The sequence below is a fragment of the Lagopus muta genome, chromosome 9 (assembly GCF_023343835.1).
Source record: "Lagopus muta isolate bLagMut1 chromosome 9, bLagMut1 primary, whole genome shotgun sequence".
Lineage (NCBI taxonomy): Eukaryota > Metazoa > Chordata > Aves > Galliformes > Phasianidae > Lagopus > Lagopus muta.
The window spans coordinates 12,698,368-12,723,193 of NC_064441.1; the positions used below are offsets into that span (position 1 = coordinate 12,698,368).

The following is a 24,826-nucleotide window of genomic DNA, read 5'->3' on the forward strand; positions in this document are numbered from 1 at the left end:
TTGATTTCCTCTCTGAATATGAATTCTACATGAGCACTTAAAAGCAGATGTGGTACAACGGTCCTACTGAACAACTGGCTGCACTTTAACACTGCGCTGCTGTACAGGACTGGGAAATACGATGTTACAGGTTAGACGTGTGTATCAAAATTACTTGAGGACGGGAAACTATTGCTGAACTACATGAAAAAAATGTGTGATCCTTGAAATGTTTATGCAATGCTGTATCCAGAAATCATCACAAACAATAATTCAGAAACCCCTGAACTGTTAAACATCTTGATAAAAGAGGATAAATAGAGGTTATAGAGCAGAAATGTTGGTTGCAATCAGCAAGGTAGAAGTTTCTGAATAGAAATGTTTCTACATAGCAAATTAACAATGACATTTTAACTTTTTGCAGTTTATGCTGTGGTGGGAAATTGAATTCTGTCATGTCTGTTCCTTTCTGAGATTGCAATGGATCAAGCCCTCCAGTATAAGCTTCTTCCTCCCCAAAATATTTCTTTCAAGTGAATGTTCAAGTACGTACACTGGAAAGTTATCTCAACATTTGATATCTAGATCTCCATTCTTCACCATAAACATTCATGTTGAAGTGATTTAAGGTATATTTTGAGATTGTTGAAAATGTTTATTTTCATTTTAGGATTTGTAAAAAAAAAAATTGATAAAATAAAAAAATGAAGTCACACCTAACAGACAAACAATTTGATTTTTATGTAGTTCAATTATTTGTTTCAAGACAAGTTGGGTACCTACAGGTACACTGACAGCATTGCATTCTTAGTTCTGCTGACACTACAGTTGAAAGAGTTACATGATTAATTAAAAAAAAAAAGTGCTTGGCTAACTGGAAAGGACACAGGAATGAGCTGAATTCAGACAACTCCAAACTGATTCTTAATTATTTTCTTTCATAAACTGTTTTGCATTTCAATTAGATAGCCTTGTAACCTGCAGAGTTACAACATTCAGTATTTCACTTTGAGGAACACATACAATCTCCCAGTTAGCATGCCACATGGTTTCTGATTCTGTTTATGCAGCAGTCACTTCTAAATTTATTAGCCATGAAATCTGATCCCCACTTAAGAAGACCTGTAAGTCCTGCAGTCAAAGGTAGCAGATACTGTGACCATCATACAAGGTGCAGACTCCAACATGTGTGAAGACATAGGAATATTCCTCACTTTATACTACTTTTTCTACACTACTGTCTGATAAGGACCATTTTTTTTTTATTCTTCCTGTTATATTTCAGTAATACTCAAGATTGAAAGAGATTTCCATAACACACTGAGGCTAGGCTTACCTTCCTGCAAGCAAACTGAAATCCTAGAAAGCAGCACATTTATCAATCTCTTCTGCATTTAATAGGTTTATTAGCATACTACGCACATAAGGCACACATGTTAGAATCAAGACTGCTAGGAAATTCCTAATTAAAATACGATCTCATGAGTACTGTGGCTGCTATGGCAACTCAGGCTAAATAAAAACGTGATACTACATCAGCAGGACACAGCAGGGCAGATGAACAAGCATGATGCTGCACTATAATGTGCCAACATACTGCCTGAGCTGTTCACTGCACGTTGGCTTCTCTTCAGTTCAAAGAAATGTGAATCCCCTCCATATCTCATATGACTAAAAATAACATTACAGAAATGGTTATGCCACGTATAATACAGATTACTTTTTTTTTCCCCAAGTTCTCCTCTATGGCCAGTTGCTCTTCAGCTCTGAAGAATTCTATGGGCTGTCTTAAAATGCATGCAAATATAAGGAGTGCAAATTATACTGTTACCACCAAAATGCAGAACACCATATACATGAGAAAATTGCCAGCTCCCAGCTTTTTTTTTAAGCAACTGTTCATACAAGATAACGTATTAACCATTAAAGTAGCATCACACAGTCAAAACTGGCACACAATTAATTGATTTATCACCAATAACAGTGCTTACTAGTGATCACAAATTGTAAGCCTCTCAGTTTGAGTCTGCAGTTCGTTTATCAAGGTTATCAGCCTTCCACTGGTACAAGGCAGATGCAGTTAAAGACAACAACAAGAATCAGGAAAGTGAAAAAATCAAACACAGACATTACTGGACATGTTAAATATTAAAAAAAAAAAAATCCTCTCTTGGTTCAATGTCATGCATAAACTTTACTGTGGAGCAAGATTTTATTTGCCTCAACTCCTTTCTTTGAAGATGTAACATCATATGGGGAGAGAAGCTATTGCTATTGGCTTTTTTTTTGGCAGAATTTGTTTTTGGAGTTCTGCTTGCTTGGTTTGCTTCTTTTTTTTTTTTCCTCTGCCAAAAAAAAAAAAAAAAAAGAAAAAAGGAGCAAGTTTTACAGACCAAGGAAATATCACACTGTGAGAGCAGAAACACAAGATGAACAGAAGGAGCCCTTATGTCAAGAGGACATACTGTTTTAAAAAGTCCTTTGTCTTTCTTGTCAAAGTGTAGAGAAAATACGGAGATTCCCTCCAGTTCTTTCTATGGCTCTTCATAATAGAAAATTTAGTTTTGCAATGCTTCCTTTTTCCTACTAGTAAAAACAGAAACTCAAACCAAATCACTTTTCAGTGAAACAGCTTATCTGCATTAGCAGCTGGGAGTGTAAGCTGGATACCAGATCACCAACAAAACATCAAAATGACAATCCAAAATTTGTGCTAATTTGCAATCAGATGGAGTTTTTGTTCACCCAAACCTTTTCAAAATAGAAAATTAAAAGTGAAAATTAACATTAATGACCCCTGTACTGGTTATTCAACGTAATATTTGATTAGGCATTTACATCACATGAATATCAAGCAAATCTCTAAGCATTTGCTGTGAGCTTCAAATTGATCTATTATGGAACAAGTAAAACTGCAAAGATTTTCAGAGAAAAATGCAAATGCACTAGAAATTAGAAAGAAAGAATCGGTTTCATCTATTTTAAGGGAAAATGGAAATGTTCATTAAGTTGCAGAAGAGCCACTATTTTGAAAAATGCATAATCAGTTTTGTAGATGTCATAATTTAAACGTTTATTCAAGCTTACAAAGAGAGGCAGAATGCAGAACTTAGTTAAATGCAGCTATTTTCACATGTCAGGAAAAAGATGCTTTACTGACATTTGTCATCTGTGTGCTCTAATCAGGTGAGCTCAGAATTACCAGGTTGGGGTTATTCACCTCCTGTCAAATACCATCAAATACCATAGGAAATATCATGCAGAGCATTTCTCCTTTTTCTTCTTTTCTTTTTGACAACACAGGGTTGACTGACATTTGCCCTCCAAATGAACTGATTCAGCTGTCACCAGAAGGAACCAGAACGAAGGCCTATGCAGGCAGGGGTGATGCTTTTGTGTCCTTTTCAGAACTAACCAGTTATCATGTGAATAGCATATCAAATACATAAGAAACCTTAACACTTGAGACATACAGAGCAAATACTACATTTGCGTTACTATAAAAACTGATTAATACAATATTTTCCAAAGCACGATCAAAACATAGTTCTTGACTAACAGTATGACTTAGAAAAAAAAAAGATTCTTCTAAATGTCAGTACATGCATTTTTAGATACTTTTTAGTACTATTAATTGAAGTTATTATGACAAATTAGATTTTACTGCAATTCCATTCATACCCAGTGGTATCTTCTATTTGATTCAGCCCTTGTCAGTCAAACCATATTTAAAATCAAATTTAATTTAAAAGCAAATGACTGTTCTCTCAGTATTTCTGATTTGGAGTATGTACATACTGTATTCTGAGAACTCATTCACATGAAAATGTCACATTAGCACAAATTATGTTCTAAATGAGAAGCAGTTTCCTCTTTTCTCTGACAAGAAAGACAAGCACAACACAGCAAATTTTATTATTTTCCTAGAATCTCCAAGAAGGGTTGGTTGGGAAGATGGATTCTTCTGTCTTCAGCAGACATATTTCTTGACAAATAGACAACTACTACAGGAAAAGAAGGGGCAGACACACAGACCAATAAATGTCCTATAGCACTTTCTGTTAGTCAATTATGAAGTGTTTGGGGAACCTTCTTGTTCTGCGCAGCTCATTAATTGAAACTGCTGAATAAATTATTCTTCTGTGCTTGTAAATAGAGGACAAACAACTAAATGCTGGAATTCTCACACAGAGTTGAAATGGAAGGTACAGGCTTGCATCTTATGACAGAGTGAAAATAACTTAATATCTCATGAAGGCTGAGGCTGGAAATTGGAAATGATAAGCAAGCCATTCTGACAATAGGTAGATTTTCCCTTTGGCAGGGAAGAAAAGATAATTAGACAGTCCAAAAGTCTAGCTACTGGAAATTAGACTAATTTGTCCAACATTGATTTTGGACATCCAACATACAACTACAGAGAAATACAAACAGAAATCAATTTATGCTCTTGTTGAAATAAATGGCAGATTTGACCACAGGATGAATACACAGTAAGTAGAAAAATCAAGTATTTTGTAAAAAAGGTTCTGTTCTACCAAAGCCACTCTCTGCAGGAGTAATTTACATGGATACTAATAGTTCATTAACTGACAACTCAGGCAAATTCCAAAATATGAAACGGTATCCTCTCTGTATGAGGATTGCAGCATTTTAGTTCTCACCTGTTTAGCTGCTCACATTTTTGTTCTGAATAATCTCTCTTAACCTCTAATTCTGTAACAACTTTTTTTTTTTTTTTTTTTGTGTATTTCATTAAAAGCCAATTGTAGTGAGATATGACCCTTTTTTTCTTTGACAGAACAAAAAGTAACTTAGGAATCTGCCAATATTGGGTGAAATAATTACTTCAGACAAACTACTCAATAGGTTTCTGATTCTGAATATATTTTTAAATTCTCATTGACATAAGCGACTTCATCAATGTCACTAAAAGAATGTTGTTTGGTCTCATTAAAAAAATAAAACAGAAGAAAGCCAATATTCTTTCCATCATTAGTTACTAGTTTTCAAAAGCCATTAACAGCTTTCCAAGTTTGTTTTTTCACACTCTTTCTGATAAACAGCTTACAAGAATTCAAGAAAAAAAAAAAAGTACTATTCATCTAAACTTATGTTAGAATACACTTAACCATTGAATGAGGTGGTTAAAAAAAACACAAACAACTAGCTTGTTTGTTGTTGATTTGTCTCTTTATTTTCTTTTCTACCTCAATATGACTGAAGTCTTTAGTTTAATAAATTTTGATTAGCACTTGTTGTTCTGGCTGGAGAATGCACTTACAATCAAGGCACATCAGCAGAGCTACTCTGGCATGGTAGAGGGCAGCAGGTGTCCTCCAATAGATACCGAATTATCTTTCAGCTTCAGGAGACAAATGGACCTTCCAAATCAATGCTTCACTGATTTATCAGACAATCTAAAGAAAGCCTCATCATTTCCACTATTTCTGATATGCAGATAAACAACTCTGTTCAGCATTTTAAAGTAACAGGAGTTCTTCTTTAGAACTTTTATTTCGTTATTTATTAAGAGCACTTTCAGAGATATTTTCTAAAACAGAAGTGCCATTCCTCAGTGCTGCTTCTGAGACAAGAACAAGGAATCAACTTAACAATGTTACTGAAAATAATACATATGTGAAATCAAATAGAATGTACTATAAATACTAAATGAAACAGATGCATAAATAGTATAATTTGATAAATTATAAGTCTTGTTCTTACATTCTCATGAGTTATTTAACTTAATTTTGGTTTAGAAGGTGACAAAAAAAAAAAAAAAGGATTGCTAATGATTAGTAATTAACCTTCTCCTGTAAACGCTAAGAAATATAGTGACATAATTGCTTTCTTCAGACAGTAGAAAAATAAGCTACAAAATGGATCATACTAAGAAAATCGAACAACTGGACATGAAGAGCCTTTTGTAGTCTAATTTGCTCTGAAGAAGATTCTTAATATGAAGAACTTTTCTGATCTGTACTGCATTCTCAGAAGTGAGCCAGTAGCAACTTCGGAAAAGGTAAACTCAAATTTGTGCCATGGCTCATTAAAACCCAGTATTGCAAAAATATAAAAATTATGCTTGTTTACACCCTGGGTTGAGGAGGCACTCCCATTTTTTCCTGTTGCATTTATTTCACTTTGAAGATAATAATGGAGGATTCACTGCAACAGAAACACAGCACAAGCTGTATGACCTATAGTGAAGTGCATTAGGAATTCAACAGTGGATGGAAGGAGGAAGATCTTTTTCCAGCACACTCAGGTGCAGACTGCAGTGACTTCCTTCACAGTAATCAGTAAATAAGACAATGCTGAGAATGTGCAGTATTTTCCCACTAAATAGAAGACTCGGAGATCACAGTTTCCACTAGCTGCTCTCACACTTGAATTTTGCCACAGTATCTGTCTACAGATTCTCATTACTTACATGAAAACTGAAATTCTCTTCAAGAAAATAAAACCAAAACCACACAATTGCACACAGTTGCTGCATTTTTCAGCTGCTAGAAGCTTTTAAATATTTCTCCATTAACTCCAAAATCAAAACAAAATCAATCATTCATTCAAGAATAATATCAGTTTCTTTGTAAAACGCAAGTGTCCTTCTGCCTAAACCTGGTGACTCCTGGAGAGCTCTACACATTGCTAACCCTCACTTTTGGATTACTATCAATTCTTTACCTCTTCCTGTTTCCACCAATCTTTTTTTTCCTTTGTCCAGTAACTGTACTTGCCTGCCAGTGTGCATTTTATTTTGTACTCATTCTTTCTTAAAGAGGGGAATCTTTATCCAGCTAAGTTAAAAACAAAAACCATGCATCTAGAAGGAGACCCCCAGAGATAAGTCACCATGAAAGCATGAGATGCCCTACATTCACTGCCAAGGCATTCTTCCTTCTCAGAAGGGGTAATTAACATAAATAAACACGTGAATGTGTGAACCAACTCAATGTTCTGCGAGAAGTCCCTGAAGACAGAAACGATCTGATGGTTACAAACTGAGACTTCAACAAATGAAAAAGATTAGATTCTCAGATTTATCCTACAAACTCTTCTGAATAGAAAGCAGCCCTATTCTCAACAGCTCAAATAGCACATAAAAAGCGGTGCTTTCTTCTTTTAGCTGCAGTGATTTAAAAATCTAGAACTTGTATGTGCCATTAAAAAGCTATCCCATAAGCCTTTTATCTTCTTCCCATTGTACTGACCTGTTTTAAGTGGAATTTTAGTCTTAGGATATCAATACGCAGAAGCACCGTGTACTGAAAAGAAAAAGAAAATGGAACTTTTCTGAGGTACGTCTGAAAAATAAATTATTTGTTATGAAATTATTATTTTTTATCGGAAATGACCTAAAATATATTCAAAGAAAAATGCACACAACCTGAAATGAACTGACATTAACTATCTCTAGAGTTCTCTAACTTCTGAAAAAAAAAACACAAATTCTTAGTGCAGAAATGAAGTCTCAAGGAGCAAATGATTAGTGTTCAGAAGAATACAGATCAGAATTCAGATGTTGTAAAATATACCTTTTGATAATTCTAGTATTGCTATTTCTTCCCATCAACTACCAATTCTTCCCTCCAATAAAAACATTTAAAGGCCTGCAACCCCAAAATAACCTTCATATAATACTGAACAAAAGGGCTCTTTACATTTTTGTAGAAATAACTCCTGCAGTAAGCATCTCTACCGCCCTGTTGTCTTACACAGTAAAACCTTTACTACTATATGGAGATTTTTCACATACAGTAAAAAAAACTGTTGATTACTTCTGGACAGGTATGTAGCTATTTCTAATTATGTGGTTTTTACTTTCCTGTCCTAGAGACAAGGAAAGTAATTGAATAAATAATTTTACTTAAGACATTACAAGTTTGAACAATTCTGAAAATCAGATATGAGGAGCACAAGTTATTTCTCATTATAAACACATTCCTATTAGCTCAAGTGAAATTGCTTTGCGTGCTTGTTCTCTAAAGGCAATCCCAGGGCTCTGTCCAAGCATATCCAGCTCCGTTATTTGATTTCTACTGGGTTGTATTCAGAGCTGTCATTAACATATCAAAGCCACTTGAAGAAAATTAGTTATGCAAATTGTTTCAAAAATAAACTAATAACACAGTTACATCCAATGTTACAGGACAAAAAGTTACATTATCTCCCATTTTGGCCCTTCATCTTCTCATAGTCATTTTCTCTCTCCACTAAATAGTTTTTACAGTTAATAAATTGCTCAGGTTTCTCTGCAAGATTTAATTACCTGCAGCAAATAGGATGCTCTACGTGCTGTTCTGTTCTCTATGTGTACAATATTAATTTTTTATTTTCCTTAATCCTGCTATTCATAGTAGACACATTTCTACCTCTTTTGCATTAAGAAAAGGAGATTCCCATCACAGCATTATAAATATTTAACCTGAAATGGAACTTAGCTATTCACTATGCCATCCCACACTGAATTGTCCTGTATTTCCACGTGACAGTCTGCTAACCATTATTTGCTCTATTATGTACTATAACCACTTCAAGAAAAGTCACTGAATGATGCAAAAAAAGTGTTTTGAGAAAACAAATCTGATCTTTTATTAAAAATCCAACTGTGTCTCATTTCTTTACTCTAAAATTCAGCAGAGAAATGAGACTGCACATGGGGCTTTTCACATAGTTCCCTTCACTGTGGAATCGACTTTCCTAATATCATAGATATGCATCTAAAGCAATTTAATTAGTAAATTAACATAATACTTTCTTCTTTCCTCCTCACCTTGTATACTATTACAGTTAGAGAAATGGGCAACTGTGATTAAAACTGAACACATTATATAACTCTTGTTTGTAGCAGGGCCTCTCACACCATTAAGGTAAAAAGGGTCATTAGATTGTGGTCAGATTACATTGAAAACCACGTCCGTCTACATTCAAAACATTAAAAAGTGACTCCAGAATTCCAAGCACTTTTACTTCTGCTTCAGATTAAATCTCCACTGAATGTTCTGTAAGATGTCAAAAGGCTAGAACCAGCAGATCACAGATAAACTAATATTTTCATTCTTCTGGATGGTACTGCTCCTACTCAGCTTGATCTAGTGGCTGACAAACCTGCTTGTGGCAGGGGCCTGGACCTTCATGATCCTTGAAATCACTTCCAATCCAAGCCATTCTATGATTCATTCTGTGATTGTGTCTCTACAATCTTTATTCCTAAATATCCCTTCTTTGCATGCTTACTTCCCTCCATAGACACAAGCTGTACAGAGATGTGAAGACTCTCCTTAACTTGACAAGGGAAAAGCTCCTGTCTATGTGCCCCTTGCCCTCTGAACCCCTCACAGTACTCTGGTTCCAAGGAAATCAGATACGCTCTAAATGTTTTACAGCATTAACTTCATAACATAGGAAGTTCATACAGCTTATATACAACATACATTGCTGATTTATGTCAACAGATGAAAATAAACATCAATACCTTAGAAGCTTGCTGGAAATTCACATGTAGCATTCCGAACCAGTTAAGAAAGCAAGCAATTAACAGCCTTGTAGTGAAGCAGAGTGTCTTCTTTCAGGGCTTTTAGTTCAGCCCAATGAAAATGACCGAGTCAGTTATTATTTAGTACCTGCTGGAGCCTGGCTGCCCAGATTGTTAAGACAGCTCTAGCCAGACAACGACTGCTGTAAGCATCAGTTACAGCAACAAAGTATTAAAAAAAAAAAAAAAAAAAAAAAAAAAAAAAAAAAAAATTAAAATCAGAAGGATGCCAGGGCTTCAGTAATAACAAAAGTACTGTTGCTGTTATTCCAGCTCACTGCTGACTTTAAGATAATTAATTTTGTTCCCGTCCCTTTTTAAGATGATTGAAGTCAGGTTAGTATAAGCTCCTCTGCCTTCAGCTCCTTGTGCAGAGTAACTCCCAACCAAAAATAAATCTTGAAAATGTAATTGATCATACAGGACAATTCCAACTTTCATTTTTCAGTTAGGAGCTGAGGTGGCAGACCAGCCAATCCTGATGAATACTAAACAGCTTGCAACTGACTTAACATAATTATCATGCCAACCCTATAACATACTCAAGTACACAAGAAGTAGGAAATGCTGAATGCATTTTAAATTTTATACAGATGAGCACTGTATGCTAGGAGAAAAACATTAACTTCTTCTATTAAAAGATCCAGCCCTTCTCTAACAGCTGGTTTCCTCTGCATTTTTTATTTTAGTGATTACAGCACTTGACCAAGAGAAAAAAAGGTTTCAGACATACTCTCTTTAGAGAGAACAGTAAACTGTTCAGGTGAGTCTTCTTAAAAATCTCATTAAAAACTGCAATATATTTCTTCAGCAGATATTATCATCTTGTGAATAATTCCTATGGAAAAATACCAATAATTTTAAACTTTCACAGATAATAACTCCTTACTGTAAGTTCAGACTTGTTCTATATTTAGGAATCTAACAGAAAAAGCCTGAGTTTATCAGCTGCACAGACCACCTGACCTGCATTGAGATACACGTAATAACTTTAGGATTGCTCAGTGAAGTGGATGCTAATCATCTTGCAATGGAAGCGCCAAAATGCCTGGCTGGATAAACACAGCTAAAATGCTGGTAACATCTTTGGAAGAGTAACAACAATGACAGAAAAAAAAAGAAAAAAAAAAAAAAAAAAGACCAAGAAATATTCCAAGAAATATTTGTTCAGAGAACATAAAAATGACATTGTTGATATTCCTTATTTTGACAAACTTAAAGCAAGCCCTATTTTCCCCCCAGTTACACAATGGAGAGGTCAAACTAACAATGACAACAATGACAAATAGTCATCTAATAGGTTTCATGAAAAAAAATAATACAGAAATAAACACCATTCCTCAAAACAATTCATTCTCATCCAGTTAGCACTGGGAATATCTTTTGTCAAATATAGTCAGAAATAACCAGAACTAGCTGGAGCAGTTAGAAGTCATTTTTGACACAAACAAACACCTTCACCTGAACTCTTGGTTAGAGGATGTAAGGCCAAATATACCCTGAAGGAGAACATTCTTCCCCATAGAATGTTTAAAAGTATGTGTGAAATGAAGAAATTGTTACTTAGAAAAAGGAAAATTTGACAGTAGAGATGGATGCAACCTGATCTGTGTGTACTCACAGCTGAAAGACAGACTTCTTTTCCTGGCACTCATGATAGGTCTATTGTGAGAACTGTGGTTTTTCAATTGGTTTTGATGAAAAGCAACAAAAAAAGTACGCTGTTGACAGGATGCATGTAACACACTTAGATACAGAAATACGTTTTCCTTCTTTAGAGCAGTATGTTGCATAAAGCCTGTTGCATGAATTGCCTGCTTTCCAAAGAGAGCAGGAGAAAATGAAGAAAAGGAGAATAAGATCATTGCATGTTTGAAGCATCTGCTGATTAAGCTCACTTAGGGACACTGCGTGCTTGTATGTCGTCTTTGTGCGTATGAAATCAGCTTTAAAAGAAAAAACACCATCCTTACCCATTTCCACTCACATCAAGATTACTCTCTATTGAGAGAAGTTCTATTCTATTTTACCCTGAGATAGGAGATGTTTCCTCAAGGACGGTGGAAATAAAGCTTTTATTTTATAACAGGGAAGGTTAAATCAAAGTACTCTTTTCCATATTTGACATTTACAAATAGCAGAAGTCATACAGCAATAAATTAATAATGAAATTATAAACACAATACTCTTCATTTGAATTGCAAAGATACGCTTTTATGCTTTCCTCAGAGCTCAGGTTTGTTGGTGTATAATGACCCACTAAAAACAACTTTTCAGAGACAACACAAATGGAAAGTTCATTGGCAATATATTGTCCAATAAAAGTTTCACCTTACAGCCTATGCAATTTTACAGTAATATGTATAACTCCAGTTTTACAATGCCTTTTATGCTGATACCTCAACCTACTTAACTAGAGTTAGTTAATTCATCTTTATGACCCCTGAGGGATTAAACAACTATGCCAAATTTAGAGAATTTGGACAGAGTGAGAATTTAGAGAGAGCAGAGTAAGCAATGAACTGTAAGCACTGAAGCTTCAAACCTGTGTTAGGGTGGTACTGGGAAAAAATTTCACTCACAAAACAGAAGGAAATCCATTTCATTAAACGTATTAAATCCTACTCCTGCTTATTTCAATATACATCAAAATATATTTCCCAGTAGCTAGCCCTAACAAATTGCTTTGAAAAATTTCAGAAGTGGCAGAGAACCCATCAACCTCTTTAACCATAGTGGTCATTCTCCTCCCCTAGGTGAGACGTGCCCTCACACCATACTACTCTGTACACAAAACATGTGACAGACTTCCTATTTTAGCTGGACAAAAACTAAGGAGCACTGTCCAGGATTAAAGAGAAACTATTACAAAAACCCATGCTTTTTGGCAGTGTTTTTCACTTAACCAGTCCATACCCCAGCTCTCTCTAGTGTCAGACAAGTGCTTTGTGTAAGAGCTGACAGCTTCTTTTAAATGAGAATGAAAACAGAAAAAGGAATAAAACTATAATGAATAAATTAAAGTTAAATAAATGCTAAACCAAATATCGATCATCTGCCTGGCTGCAACACACTCTCCTGGCTGATACACACTGAAGTTGTAGAAATGTGCTGTCATGCACTGCACCATTTTGTTAAGCACAGCTTTCTGTTATTACAGTTTTCACCATTTTTATCATTATTATTACTATTGTTCATGTGAATAGGCCCTTTCACAGCCATTTGGAAGCTGGGAAGCCTACTCTGGAATCACACGTTAACTCAGATTTGTAGACCCTTTCTGCCATCTACATCAAACTATCTACTTCAGGGTTTTTAATCTTTTGGACTGTAAACAAAAATTACTTAAATCTTTGCATGAGAAATTGCTTGCTTTCTTTATATAAGAAAATCTGCCACTGTTCACTGAAATGAAATATATCAAGTTTTGACTGTACTGAAAACAGGTATTGATTTTTTTAGGTTTTTCTATTGTGAGAGCTCTTGTAAGCAATAGACCATTACATCATTCTGGTTTAGTAGTCAGGATCTTTTGTGGAAGATTTCCAAACTGCAGGCAGCTTTTGTAAACTGTTTGCTTTTAAAATGACTCCTATTTCTTGTATTTATTAACATCACCAGTGGCAACTTTACTCAGTGGCTGAATACAAGTATTATATTTTTGATATCCAGAAGTATGAAGAAGAAGCTGCCCCTTTGTCACCACAGAGAAGCAAGCAGAGTGGGGTTATACACCTTATCAAATATGAAGACACACAACAGTGAGGATATTTAACTACATATTCAATAATGAAATAGTCTTTTAAACTGCACAAAGGCCATCAACCCATGGGGCCAGTGGTCATCCCTAGTTATATTGAGAAGTAGCTTTCAGATTTACTCAGATTCTTGGCCAGTGTGACATCCTCCACAACTCTGAATTCATTTATCTAGCTCCATGTGTCTCTCAACCTGCATTATTTACTTTGCAGTACATTTTCGGGGATTAGCTGTAGAACTGAAATAGAGAGAACCAGAAGACCTTTGACTGACTGAATTTTCATGGAGTCAGTACAAGGTACCCTCAACTATCTGCAGCCTTACTTAATCTCTATCAATCACAGTAAGTGCTCAAATAAAAACAAAACATTGTATGCTGTCCAGTAATGTTTAATATGAGGATGTAACCTGTCACAATTACAGATCAAAAATCTATGTTTATTTATATATTTGATTATCCTGAATTACACTTTTTGCATTGTTTGTCAGCTTTGCTGTTAGGTAAGACAACAGTTAGGCAATATGAAAAGAATCTGTCCCTTCTGAAGGAGAGGATATGCTCATTATAGTACTACCAACAGAAAAAAAAAAGTGTTTGAAATTATTTCTCAAAAGCTGCTATAATTGAATACAGGTTGAGGCTGGAGAACCGGGATTAGTAATACTACTGCAGAGTACATTCTATTACTTTTTATGCCCAGCTCCAGTCTTGTTCATTTATAAGGCAAACCTATTTTTGTTCTTCTGTAGCACAAATATATTATTTTTAGCCAATACTGAGGAAAATAAACGGCTTCAAACATTACTTTCTACTCCACACACAATTAAAGTATTGTAACAGCTCTCAGAAAGTCTCACCTGAAGACTATATTTTATCTAAGCTTTTGAATGAGGCATTATAATTACTGTGGGAAAACTGAGTGCTACTTTCCTGATATTTCAGATGATAGTGCTCAGAAAATAACTTTGCTAGGGGCTAAGAAGTATTCCATGCAAAATCAATTCCCTATTTAATCAGAATGCTTAGCAAAAAAGCAGGAAAGCTAATCAGAGAATAATTATCTTCCAAGTAAAATTCATTTCTTATATAATAAGTTTACTTTTTACCACCCTGCTACAGCCATACAAAAGAGATGCATTTGTACTACAAACTTCAACAACCACATCTCACATCCAAAGGGTAATTCAAGTACAACGCAGAGTGCAGCACTGTCCAAACAACTCTGACGTTCTGACCACCATCTGGCCCAGTCTGGCCTTAACAGAAATTAATTCCAGGTCATCCAATTCCTCTGTCCTTCTCTTTTGACAGATTTGCAATAGCAGTTTGCAGTAATAACAGTTACAGAATTTGCAAGAATCTTTTACGGGAAAACAGATTTTTTGTTTTGCTCCCACAGTACTTACCCTGTAATAGTGGGATCTAATAGCCTCTTCAATTCAAATAACATAATGGACATCTACCTTCCTTTCTACTTTTCACTGTGGTGATCACAGGCGGAGTGTTCAGAAAAGGGAAGGAAAGAAACACAATGCTAGTACACTGTAAAAACAATTCAAACAACTAAATTTACTTAGTAAACTGAGTTACATGTATCTATCTAAGTTTATTCTTAGATTTCTGCTGGTACCAGACAATATAAGTGCACGAGAACAGAATTAAATTGTTCTTTCTGGTACTTTTATAAAGAATATCTCTGCCTTCTGTTCTTTCTCTATTCCAAAGGAATCAACTGATTTATTACTATGAGGGCAGTCAGCAACATATTTTATTAGTCAAATTGCAAAGAGAAATAATATAAGAGCATAGAACATCTTGAAAATACAAGATTTTCAGCAAGATGTATGACTGATTTCTCTCCAGGAATGTAAGTTGCTTATCATTGCCAGATTTGTTACAAAGTGGGGCTTTCACAAGCCCTCAAAGACTCTACGCTCTTTCCTAACAACAGATGGCAATATTTTCCTCTCTTTAGAAGAGATCTGTAATAACACAGGAAATGGTTTAAGACAGAATTCAGATTTTCTAGTCTCTTATTTTCTGGCTGTTCATATAACAATTATCCGTAAAGTAGGCCTGATAGCTTAGAAGTGATATATGAGTTCATGGAAAACAAACTGTATCCATATGGGAGATAATGTGCCTTTATCTGACTGCTTAGCAAGAACTCCTTAGCCATTTGTAATACTTGGAAACTACACAGTGCTGTTCTAACTAAGTGGCATATGTAACTACTCAGCACAACCACAGATTTTACAATTGGTTATGTAACTCAGAATTTGCTTACACAAGCATTTCATTTAAACTTTTCCCTTAAATAATTTTCATGCATGAGAAGCTCAAATGCTCTAAGACTCAAAAGCAAGTGCAAAAAGATCATGAACAGGACAGATACTTGCTTTAGGATTTCAATAAGCACTCCAGTACAGAAAACAGGCTGCCAAAATGGAAAGAAATTTGAGAAATCCAAATTAAAAGAGGTTCCTGGCACTCTGAAGGTGTAAAAATCAAATATTATATGTTTAGTAGTCAGGTAGTGAACAAAACTATAGAAGCAGTTCTCAGTACTTTCTAATTGTAATCAGAAATTCCTTGTTAGCCTTCTGTATTTAATATAAAAGTTGACATAACACATTACTGAAGACCAATGATGAGAATGATGAGATGGACAAGGTGTTATAGAAGAGGCTGGCAGAAGTTGCGCGATCGCCCACCCAAAGAAATCCCTGCAGATGTTCAAGAAATGTTCAGATGTGATATTGAGGGAAGTTTAGTAGGGTTGTATTGGCGGTAGGTGGACAGTTGCACTGGATGATTTTCGAAGTCTTCCAACCTTGGTGATTCTGATTCTATGACATTCAAGTCTGGATTTTCATCATGTTGACATAAAAGATCACATGCACCAATTAAAAATGATGTTGTCCATCATTTTTTAAGGTTTATGGAATTCTAGTTTTGTAATATTATGCATGCTGTAATAATATAGCTTAATGAATTCACTGTCCTGGACAGTATAATGACGTATTTAAATACAGTGGCTACACTTCTGTTTTACTGATAATTAATTTGTGTTGTTGATATAGAACTTTTAACAATGGAATAAATGCAGGTAAATGTAAATGTTAGAGACTATTAATCTTTTTTCTATATAGTATTTGGATGCGTAATTTCTTAATCAGGATAAAGTACCATTTGTTATAATGTGCTATGAAACAGATAAAACCTGCTGCAAATCCTCTTAGAGATACAAAAAAATCCAGTTTTAACTGGGGATGAGAATAAAATACAACCATTTAAAAAGGACAGAAATGCTACTAAATTAAGTCGAACTGCACAGAGCGGAGACCAAAATGTTTTGATGTTTTCCAGGTTAAAGGGTCATTCCATGGTTTATTATATATACAGAGAAAAATATGTACTGGATAAAAAGCTTGCAGCAGAAATTCTGGATTCCTGTACTGCCTCCAGGGGTTCTTAATCCACTAAAAGCATTTCTCCATTTGAACTGCTAATCTAGCAAAATACAGAGGTGAGAAGAGAGAATGGTGTTGCATCCTCAATATGAATTATTTCTTTGCTGTGTTGAAAATATAGCCTTACTTTTTGCTGTTGTGAAGCATGAAAGTAGACGCTGTGCTTAGATTTCACACCAAAAAAAAAATTCTGTTGTAATTTCCCTGATCTTAATTTTGATTATTTTGTTCTTGTTGTTATTAAATAAATATACATATATCATAATTAAAGGGATTTGTTGACATTTGTCTTATTACTTCACCTTGAAATACACTTATCTAATACAAAAGTAATTCATTTGGCAGAACTTATTTCAGAGTCTGTTTTCCTATTCTATTTTAAATGTTAATTTTATACAAAGTAATATCAATTTTAGCACTGGAATTGGTATATTTAAATTAGGCATCTTTCAGATAGATAGATAGATAGATAGAACACCAGCATTTAGCACTAGACATGTCCAGATTCTGCACCAACAGCAAACAACAGGCCTTGCTGAAAGCTCAGGGCTTGATATGACAATTCAAATATTTTAAAAGACTATTTCTTCTTTTTATGATTTAACAGCACAGTCACATAGGAAAATTTGGGTTTTTTCCTTGTTTGTTTTAATTACATTTAGCATCCCTAATAGATAGTTTTTAGTCTATAAATCTTGTTGATGTCTTGCAATTCTATAGTTAGTCCATACGAGCACAAATGCCTTCTAAAACTGACTACCTTTACATGAGTATTTCCTTCAGTAGACTTTATGAAAAATTTACAGGCTTAAAATTTTGAAGATTATTTCATTTACCCAACAAAGTACTTCTAAAGGAAGCCCATATTTGCAATGCATGCCTCTGGTTCCTAAACTCTACTCTCACTTTAAAGACCAGTAGTGCCATTCATGTACTAAGAACACTGCAGCAACAGAACAGAAACTTGAAAAGTCTGTTGACATTTTCTTGTGGCATCCAGACATATCAGTTTTGAGTGTTATTTCAACAAGTCTCATGAGAAAAATAATCAGGCTGAGGCAGTATTTCAACTGAAGGTCCTCAAAAACAATTCCAGAAGTCAAAAGCAGTAACCTCAGAAATCTGATAATAAAATTCTTCACCAAGATATTAAAACCAACACTCTGGTTTTAAGATTAGACAAGCAGATTTGCTTTTAAACAAAGTGGAAATGCAGTAAGAGATTAAGCAGAGAAGGAATTTTAAAGGGAAATCTGAATGGCTGTTAAGTGACAATGCTGAAGTACAAAGCTTCATTCTGCTTTCCTCAGTTGTTCCTGAAACTGCCTCAGACATTGTTGTTTGAATTGCTGGGTAACATTTAAGCTGCTAAAATGTTTTCATAGACCAAAACAATTTGCCAGCGTTTCCCTGCCACTGGAAAGTTTCTTTATGAACAAGAGATACAGTGACACATTCTCCATTAAACTGCTGCCCATTCAATTCTTCTAACGAGCTCTCTGACATAAGAACCGTCTGCGAATAAAACATGTTCGTTAATGATGGGAGGTATTCTTTAGAAAGACAACCTGTTCCTCTACATGCTGTGAGAACAGTGCATTTAGATATCTTTACTTACTTGAAAGATGATGACAAAAGAGCCAAATTAGCTAACACCAAGTTAATGTTGTCAGACCACAGTACTCAGCTGCAAATAATGTGAATTTCATTATAAGACAAGGATGAAAATATCAGGAGTGAGATTAAGACTTTTATTCATGTATCAAAGATTTACCAGCCACTGCTAGTCAAATTTTAATTCTTTTCAAATTCCAGATAACGTTCAGTTTTACTGGTATCTGAAATATGTATTTTTATTAAAGCCGGTTTGAAGAAAACTTTTCTGTAAGATGAGCTAGACAGGTATTGGTTCATTTCTTATTTATTTTTGTGCTAATGTAATTGAGTATATCAATCAAAGGTTTAATTAAGTCTCTGGAGAGAAGATTGGAAGGTGTAACAGTTTGTGCTTAATCCATATGCAACAAAAACCTGAACAGAATTTGGGAATGCAACGTATTATTTCTGCCCAAATTACTTTTCCTTTGTAGCATTTGTCCAGTTTTAAAATTTCAACATCCACATCCACAAAACATACCCATGCAAACGATGCACATGCAAATGGATGAATCAAACTCCACTGCAATTTATACATTCTTTTATGTATTGCAGAATCTGGTCACATACGTAATAAAAATCTATTAGATGATCCCAAACATGTGCAGTCCTAACATAGGCTGAAAATGATACTGAATAGAAAAATACAGGCACATGTTGAAAAAAGTTACACTTACAAAACCCCCTTGCTTTGTATTAGTATAAAAAAAAGAGACTTCTAAATTCTGCATATGAAAACAAAAAATCTACTCTGTGCTAAAAGCACTGGAAGTATAGTATCTGAATTGAAATCCCTGCACTGCCTGATACCTGAAAAAGAGTATTGTCGTGCTTTTGCCTTTCTAGGTGTAAATATTTCCCACTGAAGTTGCTTTAATACAAAAAAGTATGTGAGAAAAACAGCTTGTTCCAAATCAATGTCTCCCATGCCTCCCACAAACAGCAACTATGGAGTCACCTTATGCATTGAATGAAAATCTGTGAGGGCACAACTGTCACAAGTCAGTTGGCCAGTATGTTAATTTAAGTAGTATAATGGAAGATTTTACAGCATTGGACACCACTTTTCAACACACGTTTAGTGAAGAAAGACGTAATCTTGAATTAGACCACAACTCCGTTACTAAGCTAAGACTAAACCAAAAAGTCTTAAAATTGATATTCCTGCGCTCCATTACCATTTTCCTGACAAAATGTCTATTTAATAAGAACAGAAAGTTTCTGATCACAGAATCACAGAATTGTAAGGGTTGGAGATCTCTGACCTCCAGAGATCATCGAGTCCAACCCCCTTGCCAAAGCAGGCTCCCTACATCAGTCCCAGTTCAGGTACCTTGACAGTCCAGATGAAATCCAACAAAAAGCAAACAGCATTAAGTGCCATCTTCCATGATCCCTAACTCCTTTCACCATTAGGGGCCAAAGGAGCAGATGGTACAACTTGTTGAGTCTCACATCAGTTCAGCCATGAGATAAAGGCTTTGGCATATTTATTCCACACAGCCAAGAGAGTCTGACTATCCTCACCGCTGGAAGGGAAAATCAATGCTGCAAAGAAATCCTTCTGCTTACAGGGTCGGTAGGAGCTCAAGAGATAATCACTTCTGTTTAAAACTGCTTCTTCAGTAATTCCCCATGTCTCAATAAGGCTACTGAATTTACTAACCATGTGACAGAGCAGAGTGTAAATACATCCTTTTCTAACAGCTGGTGCTCAGGTCAAAATCTGAGCTTGCAAAATAATGCTCCAACTGGACAAGCCTTTTGGTTATTAACAGTTCAAGTCAGAAACTTTTGTACTTGCCTATTTAGGGAGGAATTAATATCTGAAGCTTCATTTCAATTTTTCTTCATCGAGAATTTGTGGCAAAATAACTTTTGAACAATAATTAGAATAAAAAGCCCTTTCAAGTGAGGGCAATTCTTTCAACTAATTTTTTCTTACACAGCTACAGCAGTCTGACTGGTTATTTTTCTTTCTGTGTAATTCTTCCTCGTAATGGCTTGCTGGGTTATGAAAAAGCAAGCGGTCAGACGTTTTGGTTTCTGGTGTGGTTTTCATCAGGGAATGAAATACTGGCCATTGCATGTCAAATCCAAATCCCTGGACAAAGCATCAGATGTATAGATCCTTTCATAATGAAAGTACACTGTGATTTCATGTCTGAGTATTCTTACTCATATGTTCTTATCCATAATCATGTTATAGAATTGGTTTCAAAACAACTCTTCTACAGCAGTGAAGGATAGGCTAATTACACTACCGTTTGAGAGTGAGTTGGCTAAACAGATCAATTACTGAATCCAAGTTAAATCAACAACATCTGTTCACGTTTATACTGATTTAGAAAAACGCCATTGTAAAAGGGTTCACATGCACAGATAAAATTTAAATTCCTGGTACATTTGTTATCCCAGATATATACGTTTGTTGTCCCAGATATTATTACAAATGCCAAACCATTTTCTTTTACTCAAGCAAAGCCCAATAGAATTTATGTTTTTAAGATTTATTAAATTGTTTATTATATTTTTCATGGTGGTCAGGTACATATGAGATGGTGCTTTTTTTTTTTTATTTAAACAGTGCTGATACACTTTAATGTGGCATTAAATAGTGAATTTTAAATAAGATGTCCAATGTGCTATGTACCCAGGTGTATGATCTATTAATTTTAGAATATAAATTAAAATGAGAAGCTACTTTAATTAAACATGAAAATGAAGATAATAATAAAATTGAATTGATTACTTTGAACATTGCAAGAAAAAAGTTGCCCTGACAAGAGCCCTGGCTGCCCCTGCCCCACAGGGAGATCTAAACTAGAAACACCTGTGCAGCAGCCCAGGTGCCCAGGCCATGCAGGGAGCAGCTGCTGGGCCAGAGAGAAGCCTGATGGCAGCGCAAGAAGGCAGAGAGACAGCGGCACCCACAGGGCCTCTGCCACTCAAGCACCTGAAGAAAGTCACCACCTAAGCCAGAGCTGCACCAACCCTGCCAGGCCGTGCTGCAGCAGCACGGAGGGAGAAGTGCCAGACTCCAACCCCACCCACTGTAGTGCCCTTTTATTTATTTACCCAAATGGTTCTGGAAATAATATGTCTGAATAATGAACCAATTTAGTTTTCACCTCCTTTCAGACATTTATTCATTTAATGGCGAGATCTCGGGATTTTCTCTCCCAAAAGGAAGCAAATACAGTGGTCCTAACATCAATTTGATGATTTTCTGTAAGAATCAAGTTCTAGCTTCTTAGCTCTAGAGATGCACAAATAATAACAAGAAAACACTGTTAGCTTCCATAGATTCCCTTATTATGTCTTTTAAGTGGTACTTCCTGATTCATACTGCTATCAAGCACGAGTTGCACTATGGCAGTGTTAATCTCGTCCTGTGGCAATCTTTTCCATCTATCAGCAAGTCAGAGGAAAACATTAGATACAATAAATTCGCCAAACATGAGCTCTACCATATGGACAGGCAAATGCATACGACAGCTTGTTTGGTAGGCATATTTTAGTTGAGATTTTATCTTTGCTTTAGAGGTCAGGTAAGAATGTTTCACAAGTAGGCTTATGAAAAAATTACTCTCAGAAAGATCCCTTACTGACAGAGTCACTGGTAAAATTCCATACCTGAAGTATGCCATATAACTCAGGAAACTAAGGGTTCAACCAGAACAAAGTAAAATATAAAAATCAGTACAAATTGCCCCCACCCACACACCCTTTTTGCTACACAAAAGCAGCAAAATCTTGTGTTCTACCTGGTTTCAGAAGAAATAGACTTTTTTCCCCTTTAACTTAATTAAATACACCATATTTAAAATAAATCTGATATAACAAAATGATTGCATGTCATACCTTGAGGAAAAGGCAAAATAAGGCAGATTTTTATACCAGGACTAAAACAACAAGTCAATTATTATAAGTATGTAGAGATACTCTATAGGTTGTATAACACATATACTAGTGATTTCAATGCCAATTGATACGTATGAACTAAAGGAGGAATGCTACCAGGAGAAATCTCAGAGTGCTGAAATGTTAGCTGAGTGACAAACCCTAGATCTGCAGCAAATCCCAAAGTGTTGGGCAGAATGGGAAATGACTAAAGCATTAGAAGGAAACTCTGATGTTTTCACTGATTTCTGGCCCAAGCTCAAAGTACAAAATACAGCAACCTTCCACAGGAACTATGTTTAAGCTCAACATGCAAACATTATTATTCTCCTTCTTTTATCCTATAGCCTAAAGCATATGTCTGTAAGAACACAGACACAGGCCCTTGCTCTTCTGCACACCATTCAGACAGTTAGATGCATGCAGTCCTGGCTGTACTTCACAAATCCCTTTGATGAAGCACCAGAACTGAGGGATTCCAGTGTTGGTGACCTGTTGTCTGAATGCCTGTGTTTTGGAACTACGTAATAATGAATTTTTTTGTTATAATTTGACTGGAGTGTTCTTTTTCATACTTAAAGCAGAGATTTTGTAGACACTGTAGCAAAAAAACATTCTGAAGCTTCATTCCCTGGGCTGTTTTTCCATATAACTTTGTGCTTAAATGAACTCACAGTTCCAAGGTTATGAAATCTTACTTAGTGAAGGTCAGGCATCATTTTTTCCTTATGAAGAAAGAAAAAAAATCACTTTAAGTAAGCTGGAACAAGGCAGTTAACTACTTCAGAGCTTCATAATAGGACATTAAGCAGAGCACTAGTTTCTTGCAGCATACCAGAAAGGAGCATTATGAAATGGCGGAAAATTGGCACATTTTATTTTACAGCACACAGACAACAACTGAACTCTGATGAATCCAAAGCGCTCACACTTCTCTCTTACGGTATTTTTCTTTCACACACAGATATTTTGCATTTATACCAAGGCTTACCTAAACAGCACATTACTGTTGCAGGCTTTTGGAAATAGTTAACACCTGTTTTTCAAAAACCTTTCAACATGCAACGAATCTCTGGTTTTCTGCTTTTATAGTCCTGTGGAGGCATCACCAGAGTGAAATAACAATGCAAATCAGAGATGGAGCAGACTCTGTTAAAACCAAAATTAAAGACTTCTGAGAAATTACAGGCCTCACATTTTATATATCTATAAAATCAACAGCCTGATGAAATGCAAGAATAGACACATTATTTTCTACTTATAGGTATATGGCTTCCAACAATGAGAAAATACCCCTTTTTTCCAAGGAAGCACTTTGGAAAAAAGGAATGAGAAACTGAATTTAAGGATGGCTGGAATTAAAACCTTTTCAAAGGCTATGATCTTGAACAGTTTATTATGTTTTCTAATCATATCTATCTAGATTTCCAATCTAGCAGAAATAGGAGATGCTGAACTTCTCATCAGAATAGACAAGACTTAGCAAGAAACCCACACATGAAAGGTAAGTTCTTGCATATGTAGGAAGTTTGGGGAAAAAAAAGTAGATGGTGACCATGTGGGAAGACTGAAAAAACAACCAATCCACTCCTACAAAGTATGCACCTTCCAAGTACAAGAGCACAGAGGAAGTATTTCCCATTAACTGGTGCCAGCTAGGACAGAAGAGTCAGAGTTAATACATCCTAATAGTCTAGAAGACAAGGTATATTTAAAAATATAAATATGTATGAATTTTGTGCACACCTACACTTCATCTTTTTATTGAATTCATTAGAAAACAGACTGTTCTTGGCAGGAGTGTATGGGGATATTCTTATCATTTCCTATTTATCAGACCTCAGATGCCTAAGCAGTACATTGTACAGGTTAATCCAGCTTGGAGGAAAAGGATGGTAACATCAGCAAAACTCCGTGGTAGGAGAAGATGGATTTGGGGTACTCACATAGGCCACAAGATTTTACTGCAGAGATGCTGCATTGTGCTGTGGGCAGCAAAAAAAAATGCAGAGATTCAGAGGAATGATATGGGAAAGAAGGCTGGGCCATGGGAGAGATGTGGAGAAGTGTTAAGTGCAGGTCAGTGGGGTGCTGGGGAAGATAGGATCAGGCACGATTTGGGCAATCAATTTCTACAACCATTGCCAGGAAATAAAAAGGCAGAATTGTGAGGGCAAGGGAAGGTGAGCCAAGGGCTGGGGTAAACCAGATCATTCCTAGTCAGTTTTCTCAGAAAGAGCGCATGAAAAAAGAGAAATGGGAAAAGGGTGTGATTAGACTTCAAAGGCAATGAAAAGGAATTGTCTAATCTGCTCGAAAGAAAAGTAAGCTGAGACAAAGACAGAGGACTGCATTGTTTTCTACAACAAAGGCTGGTGGGTTTGATCTGGTGAGTGAGTCTTTGTTTAAATTTCCCAGTGGTAGTTTTTAACCTCAAGCACCTATCATTTCTTTGCAGCATTCCCTGCATCTCTCCTAGCTGAGAAGATACAACAGCAAATAGGAAAACATTCA

General features: G+C 35.6%; 1 long non-coding RNA gene across 3 annotated transcripts in view; it reads right to left on the reverse strand.

Annotated features, from left to right (window-relative positions):
• LOC125697402 (uncharacterized) overlaps positions 1 to 24,826 on the reverse strand; it is a 431,807-nt gene that overhangs the window by 110,376 nt on the left and 296,605 nt on the right. Inside the window, exon 2 of one of the 3 annotated variants that reach the window (XR_007378780.1) lies at positions 7,197 to 7,250. The exons of the other annotated variants lie outside the window; for them this stretch is intronic. This is a non-coding gene — a long non-coding RNA (uncharacterized LOC125697402). The remainder of the gene's footprint in view (positions 1 to 7,196; positions 7,251 to 24,826) is intronic. 3 annotated transcript variants of the gene reach the window in all.